The sequence below is a fragment of the Solanum dulcamara genome, chromosome 9 (genome assembly GCF_947179165.1).
Source record: "Solanum dulcamara chromosome 9, daSolDulc1.2, whole genome shotgun sequence".
NCBI classification, from domain to species: Eukaryota; Viridiplantae; Streptophyta; class Magnoliopsida; order Solanales; family Solanaceae; genus Solanum; species Solanum dulcamara.
The window spans coordinates 28,710,595-28,722,510 of record NC_077245.1 but is presented as its reverse complement, the minus strand read 5'-3'; the positions used below and the strand labels follow the sequence as shown (position 1 = coordinate 28,722,510).

Below are 11,916 nucleotides of genomic sequence, written 5' to 3'. Positions count from 1 at the left end.
CCTCAAATGATTCATATTCCTCGTTTACTTCTTCCTCAACATTTGGCATTATAAGTTCATCATCGGAAACCTCTTCTACTATGTGTTGAGGATGTTCTAGTGTGGTTTCCAACTCAACATCAACTTGTCGTTGAACAAGTGCAACATTATTTTGGTACGTCACCTCTAATACATTCTCAATTTCAATTCTTCCCACAGGCTTTGTCTTAATAACAACCCACCAATCAGCCTTATCTCTACGTAATGGATATGGAGCATAATAGACTTGCTTAGCATTTTGGGCAATGATGAAAGGATCATAACTTCCGTATTGTCTGGTGTGCTTAACTTCAATTATATTATGTTGTTGGTCAACCCTTGTGCCTCTGTGTGATGGGTCAAACCACTTACACCAAAACAATATTATCTTTTTTTTAGGCCAACCTGAATATGTTACTTCAATAATCTCTTGAATGACACCATAATATTCTACAATTTGGCCATTACCATCGACATTACCTTAAATGCACACACCACTATTATTGGTTTTCTTGTGCATAGAAACTTCTTCAGTTTGAAACTTAAAACCATTCACACAATATTTATTCATTGTATGAATATGAGATGCAGGCCAAAGTACGACCTCTCTCACAAATGGCGAATGTTCGACACTTGAGTATTCATCATAAACCTACAAATTGATTTTAAAATAATACAGTTTACTATAAGGTTAAAACATTATACCTATTGATTCAATATAAGCTTTTACACTTACATAACCCTTTAGCCATTTGGAAAACCTCGTATATATGGCTTCATTGCTCCATGTGCTTACGAATATGCTGATAGTGATATGCACAATTTTGATAGTTAGTAATCAGTTATTAATATGTAATTTGATAATTTAATTTCACACTTACTTAAGATATGACTGAATTTATGGACAGTTATGCAATACATGGGTCACAGCTGATTGTCTTTCCATGTTAGTGAAGCTTCGTCTTCCACGCTATTTAGATCCTCGACCACAATGATTAAAAATTGAAATCGATGGATACATCGGATCACTGTCACCTTCATCATTGCAATTAGGCCTATTTCTCCTGCATGGAACTTCATCCCCAAAGTAATAGGAATAAAAGTCACCAGTTTCTCTCGCAATATGAGACTGAACAATTGAGCCTTCAATTTTTCCTCTCTGTTTAATTATTTGTTTGCAGCTTCCAATTTTCCTAAATATATGTTAAGTAATAATTATAGTATATATATATACGAAGAATAAATTAATTACTTATATAAGAAAAATGTTACCTCTCAAATGGATACATCCACCTTGTTTGAACTGGATCTCCAAGGAGGGCTTCTTTAACAAGATGAATCGGAAGATGCTCCATCACATCAAAAAACCACATGGAAAAATCTTCTCTAGCTTTGTAGTAATAACAATAACATTTTCCTCCATCCTATCTAAACTACTCTCCAACAACTTTCCAGAACATAAATCTCTAAAGAAAAGACTTACCTCTGTGATTGGCTTCCATATCCTGTCAGGTAGATGACTAAAAGCAATAGGAATCAATGTTTCCATGAATACATGACAATCATAGCTTTTCATACCTATTAACTTTCCTTCATTCAGATCTACCCGCTTACCCAAATTCGAAGCATATCCCTCTGGCATTCTCAAATTTTTAATCCACTCACATATATCACATTTCTCATTCAATGTAAATGAATAACTGGCTTTAGGCTTGACAGTTTTACCATTTTGTAATTCTTGCAACCACAATTCTTTTCTCCTACAGTATTCCTGTAAGTCCATTCTAGCTCTTGTGTTGTCTTTTGTCTTGCCCTTAACATCCATCATTGTGTTAAATAAATTGTCAAAATATTTTTTCTCAATATGCATCACATCAAGATTATGTCGTAGGAGATTATCCTTCCAATACGGTAACTCCCAGAATATGCTCTGTTTGGTCCAATTATGTTCAACACCATATCCAGGAAATCTAGATGGTGGAGCTTCTGTAACTTTAGGCAATTGAGAAACTCTCTCCCAAATTTGATGTCCTGTTAGTGATGGAGGTGGAGGGTCATTTTCAACCCTGTTTTTTTTAATGCATGTTTCATCTTTCTAAACTCATGGTTCATTGGCAAGAACTGACGATGACAATCAAACCATGAATTTTTTCTTCCATACTTTAAGGTGAATGCCTTACTATGTTTCATGCAATGAGGACAAGCAAGCTTTCCATCAGTCATCCAACCAGACAACATTCCATATGCAGGAAAATCATTAATAGTCCACATTAAAACAACACGCATAACAAAATTTTGCTTAGTTGATATATCATAAGTCACTACTCCTTCAAACCATAATTGTTTAAGTTCATCTATCAATGGTTGTAGATAGACATCAATCAAACTTTTAAGATTGCGAGGACCTGGAATAACACAACTTAGAAAGATGTACGGACTTGTCATGCACATTTTAGGAGGAAGGTTGTACGGGGTAAGAAATACAGGCCAGCAAGAATAAGGTGAGCAGCATTAGAGAATGGTGTGAATCCATCTCCACACAACCCCAATCGTATATTTCTTGGTTCACTAGCAAAATCAGGATACATGTTATCAAAATGTTTCCATGCTTCTCCGTCAGATGGATATGACAAGACACCCGGCGGCCTTCTATATTCACGGTACCATCTCATATGTGGGGCAGACCTCATCGATGCATACAACCTCTTTAATCTGGGAATAAGAGATAAATAATGCATCGCCTTAATTGGGACCATCTTTCCAGCAGGAGTCCTCTTATAACGAGCCTGTCCACAAAACATACAATTTTCTAATTCACTATCAGTCTTGTAGAACAACATGCAGCCATTAACACAACAATGAATTCTATCATACGACAATCCTAACTTGGAAACCAATCTCTTTGACTGATAGAAGTTTTTAGGTATGTTAAACTCAGGATTAACCAGTTCGCCCAAAAGATCAACCATTGAGTCCATAGCCGCATGAGGAACACTCCAATATGATTTAATATTCATTAACCTGACTGCAACTGACAAAGCAGAATGCATACTCCCTTCACATAGTGGACGACTAACCTCTTCTAAATGTTGATAGAAGCATCTTGCTTCTTCATTAGGAGTTTCATCAAAATATTGTTCGGGTTCCATCCCACCTTGAACCTCGAACGCATCATTAACCATTTCATGAACTCTATCATATTGAAATGTATAATGTTGAATTCTATCATGTAGAACCCTATCATGTTCAACACTAATTTGACCATGTGGTGCAAGCATATTATATTCATCCACGGGCAGCAGATTATAAAATATATTATTCAATAATCTATCTATTTCTCCATGATCAACCCATACAAAATATCTAGGCTTAAATCCATTACCATACAAATGAATCATAACTATATCTGGATTAAAAAATTTTAAGCACCTACATTCACGACAAGGACACCTAACCAATTCATTTCGCTTAAAAACATCAAGTGTCATGGCATGATCGATAAAACTTCTTACACCGTTAATAAATTCAGGTTTCAAACCACCACCAACTTCATAATGCATGTTATACATCCACAAACGATGATCCATCTACAAAATTACATATATTCAAGCGTAATTAGTTCATAAGGACTACAATTCATCGAGACTACAACTGACATTAATTCAAGTTATAATTAATTAATTCATATAATAATTCAGTTCAAGTTATAATTAATTTAAGTTATAATTAAATAATTAATGTAATAATTAAGTTCAAGCTCTACTTAATTCAAGTTATAATTAATTAATTCATATAATAATTAATTCAATTTATAATTAAGTTCAAGTTCTAATTAATTCAATTTATAATTAAGTTCAAGTTCTAATTAATTCAAGTTATAATTAAGTTCAAGTCCGAATTAATTCAAGTTATAATTAAGTTCAAGTTCTAATTAATTCAAGTTATAAATAAGTTCAAAATCAATAATTCAAGCAAGCAAATCCCAGCTATAGATTACCATTTAGCAGAATTCTAGCCAAAAATACCTTCAATCCAACAAACCCCATATAAAAAAAACAAGACGCTAAAACATAAAGGGAAATCAAGAATTCCAAAAATTCACAACTAAAGATTCCAATTTTGAGGGATTTCTACCATGAATAACTTCAATCGAGCAAAGCCCGTATCAAAAACTACAAGCTAAAACATCAAGGTAAATCAAGAATCTCAAAAAAGCACAGCTAAAGATTTCAAATTTGAGGAATTCCAACCAATAATCAAGCAAAACTCATATCCAAAACTACAAGCCAAACCATAAAAGGAAATCAAAAATCTCAAAAACTTAAAGCTAAAGATTCCAACTTTAAGGAATTCCAACCAATAATATCTTCAATCCAACAAAACCCATATCATAAACAACAAGCTAAACTATAAAAGTAAATCAAAAATCTCAAAAAATCACAGCAAAAGATTCCAACTTTAAGGAATGCAACCAATTATAACTTCAATCCAACAAAACCAATATAAAAAAACTACAAGCTAAACCATAAAAGGAAATGAACTACAACAAACTAAATGTAATTACCTAATTAACAAATGACAAATAAAAAAAATTAAAATTTAGTTTTAGGTTTAAGCCCTAACCTCTTGAAAATGAATAATAGTCCAAAAGTTCCACAAGACGGCGGCGGCGGCGGTTGACTGACGGAGGACTGAGAGACGATGGTGGGACGGTGGTGGGACGGCGGTGGGATGGACGGATTTAGAGAGAAGGCAGAGAGAAATAGAGAGTTTAGAGAGAGAGAGAGAAAACTGAAAAAAATACGATCTGTGTTGAACATATTTAACAAAAAGCGACGGACAGAGTCTCTAAGTCGGTCGCTTTTTTAAAAATATTTGACCGCCATTTTGATCAAAAAGCGACGGACAAAGTGACATCGTCCGTCACTATTTTAAATATGTTGACCAAATATTTTGATCAGTAGCGACGGACTTAGCGACCCAGTCCGTTGCTACGTTAAAAAAAAAAAAGCGACGGACGGCGTCTTAATATTTAATTTATAAATAATTATTTTTTAATAAAATATATAAAATATTTATATAAAAATAATATTTAATTTTAGCGGAAAAATTTGCCAAAATAAGCGACGGACTAGGCGTCACTGTCCGTCGCTCCTATTAAAATTTTTTTTTTTTAAATAATGACGGACAACGTCGTTTTATCCGTCGTATTTTATTTGCGACGCAGTCCGTCGCTTTGTGTTCTGTCGTTTTTTGACAGTTTTTTAGTAGTGTTACTTTTCAAAATTTGATTGTAAAAGTGAGTTTTGGCAAATAAAACTGGCAGAGAATTCAATATCTCTAACATCATTTAGTACACCCAATGGACATTACGTATGGTTAGTAATGCCTTTAGGATTAAAAAATGCTCCACAAATTTTTCAAAGAAAAATGGATAAAAAAATTTCAGAATTTTTTTTTTAATCGTCTATATAGATGATATTTTAATATGTTGTAATTCTTATCAAGAATATTTGCAACATCTTAAAGAATTTTCACAACTTTGCATTGAAAATGGAATCGCTTTAAGCCAAAAAAGGCTGAAATAAATAAAAATGAAATAGAATTTCTGGGAATGATTATTTCAAAAAATGAAATAGAGTTACAAAACTCATATTTCAAAGAAAAATATGTGAGTTTCCGGACAAATTAACAACAAAACAGAAAGTGCAAAAATTTCTTGGTTGTTTAAACTATGCAGGAGGATTTATCCCAGATCTTGCAAAATAGAGAAATCTTTTACAAAAACTCATTCGAAAGTCAAATAGATTAGGATGGAGTGAAGAGCATACTCTTTGTGTTCAAAAACTCAAAAAAGAATGTGCTAAGCTTCCCAAGCTTAGATTACCGGAACCTGAAGATAATTTGGTTCTAGAAATAGATGCTTCTGATTATCATTGGGGGGGCATTATTAAAAACAGATTTAAATGAAATCTATAGATATACTAGTGGAACATTTAACGAAGCCGAAGTTAGATATTCTACTAATGAAAAGGAACTTTTAGCAGTAGTAAGGGGGATACGAAAGTTTTCTGCATTCCTATTACCAAAGCAATTTGTGATCAAATCAGACAATACACAAGTATCCGATTTGATATTAAATAAATTCCCTTCTTAACCTCAGTATAGGAGATTACATAGATGACAAGTATTATTATATTTTTATTTTTTCAAAATTAAAAATATTAAAGGATCTAATAATATTTTTGCAGATTTCCTCTCAAGAAATGTCCAATATGGACAATAGGCCACAAATTCTATCCGATAGAGTATATCATAAGATATCTGATATTGAAGAAAAAATTAATGAAAAAAGTCATATACTATTTAACATTCGTGATGAAATTGCAGGATTATCAGAACAAACAAGAAAAATGATAATCCTGCAATTTCTCATTTAGCAATATATATATCAAAGAATGTGACCAGATATTAGAGAAAAATAATAAATCTTACTTATTTTTATCTTCTTCTTCTTCTTCTTTTTAAGTCGAAACAAGGGGTTTCATTGATTGATAATAGAGGAAAACCTAACAAAGTTCTAATAGAAGTTCCAACTAATTACATTTTAATATCCATAAAGGACAATCAACACTTTCTACCAACAGAATTACATACACAGAAGAACCCAAAACAACAACACCCATTGAATCTATCTAAGCCTTCTTGGGAGATTGGTAGCTTTGAATGGAGATTTAGGCGCCTTTTCACCTACAGTCTTCTTTGGCAACAAAATTGGGTTAATGTTTGGAAGAACATCACCATGTGCAATTGTTAAACCAGCAAGAAGTTTCCCAAGTTCTTCATCATTCCTCACAGCCAAAAGCAAGTGCCTCGGTATGATTCTGTTCTTTTTGTTATCACGAGCAGCATTTCCAGCCAACTCCAACACTTCAGCAGCCAAATATTCAAGAACGGTGGCCAGTAAACCGGAGCACCAGAACCAACACGGTGAGCATATCGTCCCTTTTTCAAGAACCGTCCAATTCTACCGACGGGGAACTGAAGACCGGCTTTAACCGACCGGGAAACAAGCTTCTTCTCTAGGCCACCTCCTCTTCTTCCGGCGGCACCCTTCTTCACTTTTCCGGTAGACTCCATTTCAAGATTTATTTGCTTGAAAGAGAAAATTGATTGATTGTCGGAGAGATGATAAATCTTACTTATCAAATAAAGGTGAAGTTGCAACGATAATGTTTTTGACTAATGAAATAAAAAAGCTTATCTAAGATTAAAAGGGATAATTTCATAACCTCTCAGTAGCCTAAGAACAAGTCAAAATTATGAGAAGTGTGTGAGAAATTTTGTAAAGATAGAAAGAGATATTTCTTATGATTGACGAGATTATATTTACCTAACTCATCTTAATTTTTCTGTAATGTTTGTCATAATTTAGTATCATTAGTGTAAAAAGTTATAATATGACAAAGTTTCCCTTTTTGTTAAAACTTTTAATTAATTTATTCTCTTTAATGAATCTTAGACTAAAAATATAAACCTATTATTTTTTGTAGCTCACCTATAATGTTTCAATATTAAATCTTAAAAATTGTCACCTCTTTAAGTGGACTTGTATCACGCTCCGAGTCTACATTCTGTGCGTGATCGACATTCAGAATCATTTCTGGCCCAAGCGAACTCTTGGCATGGCATCCTATAACATTGAAACTGAATAATGCGGAAGTTGAGATTTACTGTAATGGGCTAAGCTACTGAATACTGAAGTGATCTCTTATAAATAAAGAACATTAAAACATCTAAGCAAAAGTTTGAAATAGAAGTGAGACTACTAATGTCTACGACTCACAACTGTGTGTGATGAAGCCTCTAAAGCAATTTAGCTAGATAAGTCTATCGGGACAAGACCCCGGGTTGCCTGAATACTAACACAACTAAAGTGAATAAAATCTGTTGAGTCATAATTGAAGTCCTCTGATGCGAGAAGAACTAACCAAAGCTGAAAGTGGAGAAACTTAGTGGAACGTCTGTCTCCGAATCTGAGTCAGAGTACTGAAATCTACATCATAAAATGATATAGCGCAAGTAGCATCAATACATGGAATGTATTGGTATGTAAGATAAGGATTGAGATCATCAATTATAAATGATTGAAAGAACTATAAATCTGATCATGAGTAATACATAAACGATAACTAAAGTACTGGTGTCAAAACTTTGACTTGTGACATAATATTTCAGAATAAAAATGTATATCCGAGACCATAAAATTTGAAATCATATCTGAAAGGATGCATATCTGAAAACTACGCTATCTGAAATCATACTATCTGAAAAGATGCATATATGAAGACCATGCTATCTAAAATCATACTATCTGAAATATTATAATGATTATATCAAGAAAAATATTAAAAACAAATGAAGTTAAATATTTTAGGTAGGAGTTTCTTGTAACCGACATACACCGTGTGAGCTCATGATATGCCAGCTTACAATCCCAGTTGGAGAGGGATGCCCTATACCTTGCCAGGGTATAAAACCTATCTGTCTAATATAGATCCACTAATCTGAGCCTCTGAGGGCCAATTGGTCAATCGACAAAGCGATGAAACATAATTCTACGATGGCACATAGTTCTAGAACATGGGCTATCTAGAACCCTCGTTCTCTCGATGCTAAATAATACTCCCATAACATACTATCTATATAGATCATAACATATGTATTAAGCTTATCTAGAAGTTTTTCATGAGTCTTGCTCAAATATCTTTTTCTAAAACATATCTTGTTGTGAGGCTGACACGATCCGATTCCTCGAATCATGATGACACCTACTATAACCCACCAGTAGGTAAGTCAAGTACTCATATTTCAAAACCGGGAGTAATGGAATTAAGGGTAGAAACTAAATCAAAAATTAAACAAATAACATAAATTACAAAGAATAAGCGGAAGCAAGACAAAATATATACATGCCAATAGAATCCTTCCCAAAACCTGAAAGTTACAAGTACAGAGCTACTACAAAATAGATACAAGTCCCAAAAATGAACCACGAAAAGAAAGACATGTCTCAAAAAGTAAAAGACTAGTCAACTATATACAGATGGAGATAGGTATATCCAAAACGTCATGCGTTCACCCTCGTCTTCGATATAGACTGCAGCTCGCTCGAATCAACACTGGTAACTAGTGCTCGGGTCTGCATCACAAAAACAGATGTAGAGTGCAGTATAAGTACCAAAATAACGGGTACCCCGTAGGCATCATAGGTCGATTGAGCTTGAAAAGTCAAAGAAATATGAAAAGATAGAATCTAGGGAACAACATAGTTTAAACGGAATATAAACAAGATGCACACGAGTTTAGGTATTTACCATTCATGCCAACTGTTTGAGGTGTTAGGTAATTTGTATTTAGAGGTGTCAGGCAACTTCATTCATTGTATGTTTATGCGCATTTTGGTTGTATCGACAAATACAGTTGAGGTGTAAACAAAGATACAAACAACACAATATAGGGGATTGTATTCATTCTCTCTAATTTAACTTAAATTTATTCGCTCTTCACTTGTATTCATTCACTCTAATTTCATTTATATTTCTGTGTTTATTAAGGTTATATCAACTAATACACTCTGGGTGTAGACAAATATACAAAATAACCCAAAAAAAAGAATTGCATTCATTCGCTCTTGTGTCACCTGTATTTGTTTGCTTCAATTTCACTTCTATTCATTCACTCTAATTTTTCTTGTATTCATTCTCCCATAGCATATCAATTATTACTAGTTTGTATGAATAGTATTCATTCGCACTTAGTGTATCAATTGTTGCTAATTTGTATCACTTGTATTCATTTTTTCTAATGATTGTATCAATACATGCAATTTGATGGATCCAACACGATAAGTTGTATGCGTTCACATAATTGTGCTTGGTACACTAAAGGTGAAATACAAAAATACTTGAGTGAAAAAAGGGTGTATACATGAATAAAAAATAAAAATACATTGTGTAATCAAGGCAAAAGTACAATGATTGTTTAAAAAATCATCCTTCCTAATACAGAAAAAAAAGCGTAATACGAAAAATAAAAATACAACAAATTCACTATTTTATCATATTTTATTTGTGATTGCAGATTACTTTCCATCAATTTAAATTTTCTTGAAAACACTCCTTCCTTCAAATTGTACTTTTACCCCTATGATAATAAAATAGTGATTTTATATTTATTTTTTCTAGGAAAAAAGTTATACCTATAAATGTATTAATAACAATGGGATTAGTCATTTGTAACCAAGTCAATTCAAGCAAATTTAAGAAAGACTTTCTTTTCCTGTACTTCTCAAAGATTCCTATTTTTTTTTATAGAACATCCTAATCTTAATTAATGATCTTAGACTAGCATAAAGTCACCCCGATTATATTTTTCTACTTCTATTCTCTACCTGTGAAAAAGAAGTATAAACAACCTAAAAAACTTATTTAGATAAAAAAAATTTGAACCGTATGCATCAAAAGGCGCATGTACGGTTCCTAAGGGATACAATAGTCATTCAAGTAGAGCAAACATTAGGAACATCATAATATTATAGGAAAATTTTGCATATTTCACTGTGAACAACCTTAATCACGTGAAAATCCTACTGGTAATACTTTATCATTGAGTATATATAATTCACTGTGACCATCGGGTAGGACTAAAGCAAAGTAGTCTACCTTGTACGCCAAATGTTTTATTAATATGATTCAAAATATAAGGCTGTAAATGCAAAAAGAAGATAAGGGGATACAATAAACGGTATATATAAATAATTTTTTGGCAGGCAAATGGGATTTTGATGAACTTCCTTTCACTCCCTTAGCTCCACCCAACCAGATAATGTAAACCATAACTATACTAGTGGTAATATATAAACTTACCTCTTTAGAAATGAATTACACTTCTCAGAAATGATTAAGATTTTGTTTGTAATTCAACCACTAAAGAACAAGAACATAGAACTCACTTTCGGAAAAATGATTTATGATGAACATTTGTTACCATCCATACAAATAACACTATGGTTGTCATCTCACAAAATAAAATGTTTGTGGACAAAATACAAAGAGAAATTTTATATATAACCTAGCTAGTTGGATTTGATGCTCATCATCAGGGAATTCTTCAAGTAGAAAGTCAATGATTGGTGATGCTACAGGAAACTGCAGCGATTCGAAGCACGATCTATAAAATCCATCATCTTCGAGTGATTATCAAGCCTTAACTGTCACATCTCCTAGTGAATGGCAACGAGCGAGCAAAAAAAGCTTCATATGATATGTACCTTCCCAATTTCTTCATTAGGTAACCTGCTAATTCAACACATTGTTAGCAACATTTTGTCTGTAAAAATTTGTCAATGAATCATTATCTTCTTTACTTGAACACAGGTTTTGACTTACCCTCTGGAGGACCGGTGTAGCTCGCTTACATGTAAGTTCAAAATAAGTTCATCTTATGATTTTGTCTCCACAAATTTTGCATTTGTCAAATATAGGAAACCCTCAGGCAACTTGTATAAACTTTACCGGTGTAGCTCTCTTACATGTAAGTTGAAAATAAGTTCAGCTTATGATTTTGTGTTCACAAATTTTGCATTTGTCAAATATAGGAAACCCTCAGGCAACTTGTATAAACTTTATATATGAGACACATAAATCGTTTTAGTGACTCATTTATTTTGTTTAAAATTCAATCTATCGTATAAAAGGGAAGCTTTTTAGAGTTAGTAAACAACTTCAAATCTTTGTCTGACTTGGTAAAAGAATAATGTAACTTAAACACGCTTAGTAACTTTTGCCTCTCAAATTTTTCACTTCACAATTTCTATAAGCGCTACGTATACGTGCA

General features: G+C 33.0%; 1 pseudogene; it reads right to left on the bottom strand.

Moving 5' to 3' along the window:
• Window positions 1-6,476: 6,476 nt before the first annotated feature.
• On the bottom strand, window positions 6,477-7,400 carry LOC129903113 (histone H2A-like; annotated as a pseudogene).
• Window positions 7,401-11,916: the final 4,516 nt, after the last annotated feature.